General features: G+C 54.4%; 1 protein-coding gene across 5 annotated transcripts in view; it reads right to left on the bottom strand.

Moving 5' to 3' along the window:
* Positions 1–9,018, bottom strand: part of EGFL7 (EGF like domain multiple 7) — a 17,043-nt gene extending 8,025 nt beyond the window's left edge. Inside the window, exons 1-3 of one of the 5 annotated variants that reach the window (XM_017810286.1) lie at positions 8,734–8,991; positions 7,516–7,807; positions 4,613–4,681 (exon numbers count right to left, since the gene is read on the bottom strand). The gene's annotated coding sequence lies outside the window, so the exon portion shown is untranslated. Of the gene's footprint in view, positions 1–2,723; positions 2,792–4,612; positions 4,682–7,515; positions 8,298–8,733 lie in introns of those variants that run through there. The other 4 variants (XM_017810285.1, XM_017810283.1, XM_017810282.1 and 1 more) reach the window with 4 other exon arrangements.
* Positions 9,019–9,597: the final 579 nt, after the last annotated feature.

The following is a 9,597-nucleotide window of genomic DNA, read 5'->3' on the forward strand; positions in this document are numbered from 1 at the left end:
GACAGGGAAGGGACCTGTGTCGCCTGAAACACTCTGCTAATTCTAGGCAGTGAGGGCAAAACAATGGCCCCTAATTTCTTAATCCACACAGCATTGTAAAGCTGTGTTTTCCCACCACATAACACACTGAAATCTGATCTTCTTCCCTTTAAAATACAAGTTCGTGCCAGAGAAAAGTGCTGCAAGGGCCATATGTACCGTCTGCAGAGTCAGATCTGAGCCGCAAATAAAGAGCTTTTGATTTTCTAGCCGAGGACAAACATGAAACAAGGCAGAAGAAGGTCAGTAACAATATCTAATTTAAACAGTATTGCATTTAAACAAACCAGTTGGCCTCCGGATGGCAGCAGCTGAAGGAGGAAGAAATAAAGAAACCCACCTTAAACATGCACCAATTAAAGAATCTGTTGTTCTGATTAAACCTTGAGAAAAGGGAGGCAACACAAGAAACCTCCTTCTGAGACTGGAAATATGGTGACTGCAAACCAACTTGCTAAAAACCCCAAGTGCTGTGGGGTGGGATTGGACTGGAAAGTTGCAGGTGGATCCCCAATCTCCATTAGGATTAATTCCTAACTCTGAGACAACTTGTTAGGAATAGCCACCATATATCTGTAGACCCTGCAGGTCTCAAATCCCTCCTCCGAGGCACCCAGGATCATCCTTTCCTTTGTGCAGGTAGAGAAACTTAAACATGGAAAGATGGAGACTCACAACTGGAGAGAAACCAGCCTGGTGCCTTCCTGTTCCTTAATATCAAACATCAACTATCAAATGTCAAATATCACAGCATATTTCCATGCAAGCCCGGTTTTGAGGATGTAAGGAGGATTTTGGTGCTGTAGAGCCTATAGTGCTCCATTCTTCTCCAAACATAGCAAAAAACTTCATCTCCTAATGACTGATTTATGGTATCTCCACCACCAGGAAAGCAAACCTTGCTTGACCTGCAGGAAGGTTTTTTAAAAGTAGTGAAGAAGCCTTCTTTTTCCCCAGTTCTCCTGGAGACATCCCAAGGACACTGGTGTACAGACACACTAACTCCCCCCTGCTCCGCCAGCCAGCTTTTCCCAGGGCTATACTGGGACACATATTTTCCCTACAATACCAGATCCCCAGGCTAGCAGTGCTTCTTCTGAAGTCTCTAAGTCAAACTCTGCCAACCATCTCCGTCCTCCCACAGGATTCCCGTGGCTGCCATTGGAGCTTTCCCTGTGGGGACAGCAAGAAACGCAGGGCACGAGCCTAAAATATAGACGGTTTGTTTTTTCACTTTGAAATGGAGCAGCACTGCCCTACCTCGAGTGTTCAGAGGATCCCTCTGGGTCATAAAACTATGGTTGCTTCATACAAGAAAATGTTGCAAAAGTGCAAAACATGATAGTCTATACTTGTCTTTTTTATAATTTTATGAAAATCAGCCTCTTTATAGCCACTGAAGATCTTCCAACCTGTTGCCACCACCTATTCTAATATTGCTCTTTTAACACATATAACCCAAGAAACATCTTCTTATGATTAAAAAAAAAATAGTTTTTGGTCACTGCCTTTGTAGTCTCTCAAATGAAGAGGTCTGGCAAGTGAAACTATGCGGGTGCCTCTAAGTTTCTGCTGTTTCAGGAGTCAGCTAAGCCTCCTTGGCTGGCCACGTGCTCCTGTGAGTCTGGGGATCCTTCTCCTGCCAGCCAGAAACATTCCTATAGATCTCCTAAGTCTGCTCTTGCCTCACCTGCCACAGCCACCAATGGCAAACACAACCCACCGCACAGGTGAGCAGCACTTTGTGCAGCTCTGCCCATGGAACCAAGACTAAAGATCCAGCTGATGGCAGCAGGAGGAATCGAGCTCTGTCTGCAAAGGGATACGAGACAATCCAGCCCCTCGGGAGGATGCAATAAACCTCACAGGCTGCACTTTTCCCAACAGCCTGGCCTGGTTCTGCAGGTGAAACCGTGGCTCCAAGCCGTGCTCTGGCCCTGGCCTGTGCCCTTAGAGCCAAACCCTCCTGGAGAGGGTCTGCACCAGCCGCAGGGGGATGGATTGTTCCTTACAGACACCTCCAGCTGTTCCCTGCGCAGGCTGGGATGCGGCACCGCGGGGCACGGCACGCGGTGTGGGCGGGATGGAGCGGGACGCGGGGATGCAGGCGCTATGGAGCGGGGAGAAGGGAGGGGGAACGGCGGAGGGGGCTCCGGGGGTACGGCACGGTGGGGCGGCACACAGGGACACGGGACCGCGGGGGCTGCAGGGACACCGTTATCACGCAGCGGCTGCGGGGACCCGGGAATCACGGAGCGGGCTGCGGGGACCCCCGGAGGCCGCGGGGGGCTGCGGGGACGCGGGTGTCCGAGGATCTGCACGCACCCGGTGTCCCGGGGGGCTGAAGGAACTGCAGGGACGCGAGTTTTCCGGGTGTCACAGCGTGTAAAGGGACGCGAGTGTCCCGGGGGGCTGCAAGAACTGTAGGGACACGGGTACCCCGGGGGGCTGCCGGGACGCGGCGCAGGGATGCTCATCGCGGCCGCAGCAGCCCCATCCCCGCTCCCCGGCACTGCCCGCAGCCCCGCAGCCCCTCCGCCGGCCCAGGGTCCCCCCCGGCCGCCCTCCCAGCGCTGCGGTACCGAGCTCCGCTCCGCCGACACCCCCCGCCCCTCCCCGCCGGGGGATGCGGCCGCGGCCCCTCCGGCCGTGCCGAGCGCCGGGCGGTGCCCGCCGGGACTCACCGGTGGCGGTGCCGGAGCCGCGGAGTCGCCGCCGCGCCGCGGCCCCCCGCGCATTTCCTCCCCCGGCCCGAGCCGGTCCCTCCGCCCCGGCCCAATGAGCTCCCGGCGGGGAGGAAAGCGGAGCCTCCCGGCCGGGGGGAAGCGCCGGGGCCCGGGGAGCCTCCGCCTGCCCCCGCCCCGCCGGCCCCCGCCGGCCGCCACCTGCCCCCGGCGCCCCGGGAACATCTGGGGACACGGCGAGACCGCCGGAGAAATCAGTTCTTGCGGAGGGCGGAGGAGTCATGCGGGGATAGGGCAGGACCCCCCCGGGAGCCCAGCCCGGGGTGGGGGGACACGCTGGTGGTGCGCCCCGTGAGTTTTCTCTGGCTCTGATGGAGACGGGATTGCAGGAAACCCCTGCCCTGGATTGAGCTGGAGCCTTACCTGGTGACCCCACGTCAGGCTGAGCCCCTCAGCCCCGGCGTGTCCCACACTGCGAGGACACGAGGTCCCTGAACCCCCTATGGCCCAGCCCGCCTGGGTGGGCAGGGGATTATAGCAAGAGGGGGAGATCCCAGCGCAGCCTCCAGCCCCTCGCCCAGGGGTGTTCAGACTCCCCGGGGAAATGGTCCATCGCCAGTGCAGTGCCCAGGGCAAATTTATTTCTCTTTGCTAAAAAATATTGTGGCTGGTTCCGCACTCCCCACGAGCACATATAATTTTAAGAGGAGACGTGTTTCCCTAGGTTAGAGACCTGGTCCACAGCCTCCCGCCGTGCCCCGTTAATCACCCTGAGGTCATTACAACAGCGAAGTCCTGCAGAAGCCGGCAATAAATTGCCAGGACAGGGAGGCTGGTTTTCAGCGAGCCCTAAAGGATGAATACAGGATTCCTTGGAGGGGCCCCCAGCTGTGGAGCCATGTGAGGATCGACCCCGAGAGACTCCCAAGGGTGACACACTGGGCTCAGCTCCGGCTGGGCAACACCTGCCCCGGGACAGCTCAGGCAGCCCATCCCAGCTGCCTACAGGCTGCTCCTCTTAAAATGCCCAGTTATTTATCAAAGCAGTTCGGTTTGTGCCAAATTGCCACTTGTTTTGTCTACATTTTTGTCTGGAAAATTAGAGCACAGAGGCTTATTGTTTTTCAAATGACTTAGGCGCCTGCCCATGCACAGAGCCATTCTTGAAGATAGCGGGGATCTGATGTGCGAATGAATGGCAGGATACAGCCCCCTGGGAATATTTGTTCCCATTAAGTTTTGTAATTTTTTCGAAAGCATGTAAGCATTTAAAGGAAATATTTACCAGCTAAACAACAATGGCGCCAAAAGAGCAACTGAGATCACTGGCCCATCCCCTCTATTTCCTCAGGGATACGCTGAGGCCGCTGATGGAACTGGAGCTGTCTCGGGTCGTGCTGCACCCCCCCGGGAAGGTGATGGGTGCTGGTGTTCTGGAGTGGGGCTCCCCGTGTGAAAGGAGTGTTGGTGGGATTCTCCCTGAGGAAGGGAACAGAGGGGAATCCGCTCTGGGATGTGCTGGGATCCCTCCCAGCAGCAAAGGAAAGGCTCGCTGGTGCTGGTGGAAGCACAGCTCCACGTTACGCAGCATCTCATACAGCACAGGAGGGGTTGCCCACCCTGTGGATCCATCCTACCTCCCAGGAATGATTTCAGCTCATTTAATCTCCTAAACACGAAGCAGAGGCAACTTTTCCCAAGAGCCTTGAAGGGACGGTAATTATCATGTTATGCCGAGAGTGTTACTGTTTTTTCTGGTGTACGGGGGAGATGAACAGAGCCTGAATTATTGCCTAATAATTGCAAAATGCATTTGGAAGACAAGGGAAAGCTTCTCCGTCTGGCCATGCTGAAAGCACAGGATCTCATTTTGCAGCCAAGGCACTCACCTTGTCCACGGTGCTCCATCATGTGTCCTGGGCAGGGATCCTTTCCTTAAGGAGCATCTTGGTTTCTTACTGTCAGGACAGAAAAAGCCCACTGTTACACTCCCCCTGTCAGGCAGGCAGAGACCAGTGACCCAGCCCTTGCCCATGATGGACCTGGTGTGGGATGCCCTGGACACTCCCAAAGGTGTGGAGCTGTGGAGGATGAAACATTTGTGGAGTGGGGTGGAGGATGGAAGCAGGATCGTGACTCCCTGTGGCACTGGCACTGAGCTCACACCACTGGTGTGCCAGAGGCAAGGACACTGTGACACTGTGGTAGGGCACAGGGAGGCCCTAACTGCTTGGGAAACCTTTGCCTGAGTCCCTGGAATACCAAGCGTAAATTTGATGGTGAGGAAGAGGATGGACTCATCCTTCAGCTCTTTGCAGGACACCACCCAGCACAGGACCAAGCACACCACCTTCCAGGGTCCCCGGTGGAGCCTTCTCAGCCATTAGGCATTTATTCCCTAAGTGCACTGAGCATTTTAAAATTCTGCCAGTATTTTAATTGCAAAATGTTTGCTTCGCAGTTCCATTTATTGGGTCAAATCTTTGCTCAAGCAAGTGCCCATGTCAGCTGCTAAAGAACTGCTTATAGCCCATTAAAAGAGCATTTAATCCTCTGCTCTTGGGGAGGGTTCGGTGTCTTATGTGCTAATATTCATTATGCTGGGAGGAAATCCCCCAGGACACTGCCTGGCAAAGTTCCCTTGGAAGCAGGAGTTATGCCAGTTCAGAGTGGGGGAAGATCAGATCTGTTGGCACTGTTAAGGTCGGTGTGATGATCTTCTGACAAAGGCAGCAAGGGATTTTGGCTCCTGTCTGCAAGGCTGTCTGAATTTGAAGTCCTCCCTTGACCAATGTTTTACATTTTTCCCCCACAGCTTTCTCCCTCACACAGTAGAAGTGTACTCCCACGACATCTAATATTAATGCCTGTCTCCAGGCCAAGAAAGAAATGTTTCTGCCCAACCTCCCTCTTAGATTTAACAATGTCAAAACCTCCTTGTCTCCCACTGGTTTTACCACCAGCGTGAGCTGTGAAGGACACTGAGTGCTGGCCTGGAGCAGGTCTCAGGCTGAGCACTGGGCTGGCTGCAAAAGTCAGATTTTCACCCACCCCCCTGTTTCCTAGAGCCTGTCCCACAGACCTGCCAAGCCCAATGCACCTGCCTGGGAATCCAACATCCCCCTGAGAGCATCTGTGGTGGATCAAGGCATGGAGCTGTGGGCTGGAAGTGGTCCCCTGTGTGATAGGAGAGCTTGGAGGGTGTGAGGTATCTGGGCATGGGGGGACTTTGCTCTGGCTCTGTAGGCACAAAAAAGGAATGATAACAGAGGAGAATTAATAGGAGGTCAGCACTAAAGTCCCACATCAGAGAGGAGCACTTCCATCCCATCACAGAAAACGGGACGTGCCCAGGCACACGAGTGCTGCCCCAAACTGGGGCCAGAGGTGCTGAAATGGCAGATGGATGGGGGGACAGGCAGGAGAGTGACACACATACAGATGCAAAACCTTTCAGCTGCTACAAGCCCTGGCTGACCCCGTACCTGCTGTGGACAATGGGCTCTCGCTGGCCTCTGCGGGGGTCTGGCACAGAACTGGAAGCACTTGCTAAAGCAATAGGAATTTTTGGTGCTTCTCAAAAAAAGGGGGGAATGGCTTTTCCTGTTCTAGGACAAATTCTTCTGCTCAGGTTTTTCATAAGGCTGTTTGTAAACTTTACACTTGAGTTGAGGCTTTGGAGCAGCCCCTGCTCTGCAGAGCTCTGTGAGGAAAACGACCTCCCACTATTCTATTATGTCCTATATTGTTCTCAGCTGCGTCAGCTGCAGACCAGTTATCTCAGTGGAAATCTAGATGAGTCCACTGATGGCAGTGAGATAAAAACAGGTCAAACCAAGAAAGGTACTTGGTCTGTAGCTCTCAGTCTGTTTTCACCAGTTGCCCAGGGCTCTGTGTATTATAACGGAGACTGGAGCCCCACAAAGTGGTATTTTTTTTTGCCTGAGTAAGGACTTAACAAGCATTAAGTGTCTCAGGACAGGTGTGGTATAACTTAAGGTGACCATGGGGACAACCAGCAGCCGAGCTGCAGCTGTGCAAAAACAAATGCAAGAACAGGGCAACATCCCATAGCTAGGTTTGTTTTCCTTTGCATGCACACTTGAGCTCTTATTTACATTTAGAGAAGGCAGCAGTGGCTGCAGTGTAAAAACTGGGAAATGATTCATCCCACCCAGGAATAAACTGAATTTTGCAGCTTTCTGTGAAATTTCCCTGGCAAAACACGGCATTAGTCAGCAGGGAATGCTCCCCCACCCCACTTCCCCAGTGAATCACTTCAGAAAGGAGCATGGGAAGTGCAGTGGTATAGCTGGGAGATGCAGGACAGCTTGGTCTCTGAACCGTGACCATCCTAGGGAGCAGCTCAGCAAAGAGCATTTCCCACAAGAAATGCTCTGATTTTTGCTCTGATTATCCTTCTCTTCCAGAAAATCTCCAGCTCCAGGAACCTGTACTAAGCAGAGCTCCTCTCTGCCCTCACCTCCCAGGCTGTGAGCAGGACGGGGATCCAAGAGCTCCCTTCGGGAGAGAGGACAGAGTAAAAGAAAACATTTCTGATCACTCCCTTCTCTTTGCAGAGACGCTTTTCTTTCCCTGTCTGGTCTGAGACTTCTCCCCTGGTGTTTGGCCATGCCCCCCTGCTGCTGGTGGGACTGTGAGGCAGGTTGGTTTACCCTAATTTGTTGCAGTTTGTAAATCTGCCTCCCCCGGGCCAGCCCCATCTGCAGCAGCAGAGCCTGGGAAATGCCTCAAATGAGCCTCCAGACCAGATTCATTTTCTCTTTCTTACCTCCAGGGAAACTTGTGAGAGATGGTAGTGGAACAGCAGATAGAGGGGAGTAACTCCATCGGCAGATTACAGGGAAGAATACTGAGACTCTGCCAGGACAGACTCCGTGTTTTCCACTTCTGCTCAGAGGTGGATTTTTGAGGATGCTCAGGATCCAGCCACCACATTTGGACTTCTGCCTCGCGCAGCTTCCCAATCCAGTCTTAAATTAATTTCATCACTGACAAAGCCTTGTTGTTTCTTCTTATTTTTTATTCTCTGCTCAGTGAATTGATTCCACAAATGTTAGACCCTTGGAAAAAGTATGCTGGGGTTATTTCTACTGAGAGCATTCACTGGTGTGGTTCTGCTCCATATTCCCACCCAGCCAGCCAGTGCCTGGGTATCTCAGCTGCTTTTTTATCCCAAAACACAGGTAGCTGAAAACAGACAGCATGATAATCAGCCGGCTCCGTGGCTTTGCTGAGCTCCTGGCATGCACACCCGGCACGCTCCGGGCTCGGCTGTTAGGCAGGACAAAGCCTTGGTGTGACAGGCAGGAGAGTCCCTGCCCACATCCCTGTCCTGCCCCTCATCCTGCCTGGATCTGGGGCTGAATTTGGCAGCACAGAGAGGAGACCGGCAGGCAGGGAGCAGAGGGGGAAGGACAAACAGCGCGGTGGTGTATCAGTGGTCAGAGAGCAGGAAAAGGAAAAAGGGAAAGAGTAACAGAAAGTGAAGAGATTTGCTAAGAATTTGCAGCCATCCCACAGGAATTTGTGCAAGTGTTTGCAGCCTCTACACACACAGGAGGTAAAATTTACCCGCGGAGTTCTCTGCTCCTGGAAAACATCCTAAGTGCCAGTGGGGTGAATTAAAAATAATAGTGCTGGAGGCTGAACTCCACTCTGAGCAAAGCAGACCCAGCCTCACCAGGAGCTCAGATGGAGGATGCTCTCCACACCTTTTTGTTTTAAAGGACGCTTTACACACCCTTGTGCTTTGAAGGATGCTTTACACACCCATGTGCTCCAAAAGATCCTTTACGCCCTTGTTTGCTCCACGCTCCTACCATCATTTCTGCCTGAGCAGGGGCAAAACCACCCAGAGCCCGCAGGGTCTCACCTGGCAAGGACACACTCCCGCTGCCCCAGCGCCAGCCCCACATCCAATCCCATCCCCTCCCATCCCATCCCCTCCCATCCCATCCACCCCATTCCCCTTATGGCTCTACGGTACCTGTGGCACCCCACTGTCCCCCGCTGCGCTGGGAGCAGCCCCAGTGCTGTGCTCCCACATGGCTCCCGGTGGCCATCCCTGCCCGGCCACCCCGGGTCCAACGGGCCCAGGCACCCGCCCGATGGCCCTGTCATGGTCAGCTGTCGGCCACGCACAGGCAGGAGGTGGCTGCTGAGGTGGAAGGGCGGCTTTTTATGCTTTTCTTCCTGTATAAATCAGGCCGGGGATGGACAATCCCAGACAGGACTTCCTGTGTGTGTTGTGAGCTGATAACAGGCGCCGCGAGGAGAACAAACACGGCCGCCCCGCACCCCGAGGGGGAGAGGGGCTGAGGGGCGGCACCCCCACACCGTGACCACCAGGGATGGACACAGGGGGCTGAAACAGAAAGGAGGGAGACACAAGTCCCCGGGGACACAGGGAGCAACACGGCGGCCACCTGGGCTCCCTCCTGTGCCTCACACCACGCATAAGATGGGTTCCTGCCCCCCGCCCTTCCACCTCGCTGGGGCACATTTCGGCAGCACCCACCACAGACACCACTCATTCCCCCTCAGAGGGGGTGGATCGGCGGCAAGTTGGGATCCCCATCCTCCCTCACAGCCCATGCCAAGCGTGGCGGGGTTGGCGGCCATCTTGTCATGAGGGGCCACGTTGATGTTATGCACCAGCAGAGCGTGTTCTGGGGTATTTGTGACCCCCTGAAATTTGGGTTACAGCACTGTGGTCAGTCAGTTTGCTGGATGGCTTGTCACCCCTGTCACACTGTGCCTGTGTTGGGAAGGAGTGAGGTACACGCAGTTTGGGTGACAAAACCTACAGGACGTCACCCAGCAAAGATGGCGCCTTCAGGGCCGGGCGGCA

The sequence above is a fragment of the Lepidothrix coronata genome, unplaced genomic scaffold (genome assembly GCF_001604755.1).
Source record: "Lepidothrix coronata isolate B3197 unplaced genomic scaffold, Lepidothrix_coronata-1.0 Scaffold28, whole genome shotgun sequence".
Classification (NCBI taxonomy): Eukaryota; Metazoa; Chordata; class Aves; order Passeriformes; family Pipridae; genus Lepidothrix; species Lepidothrix coronata.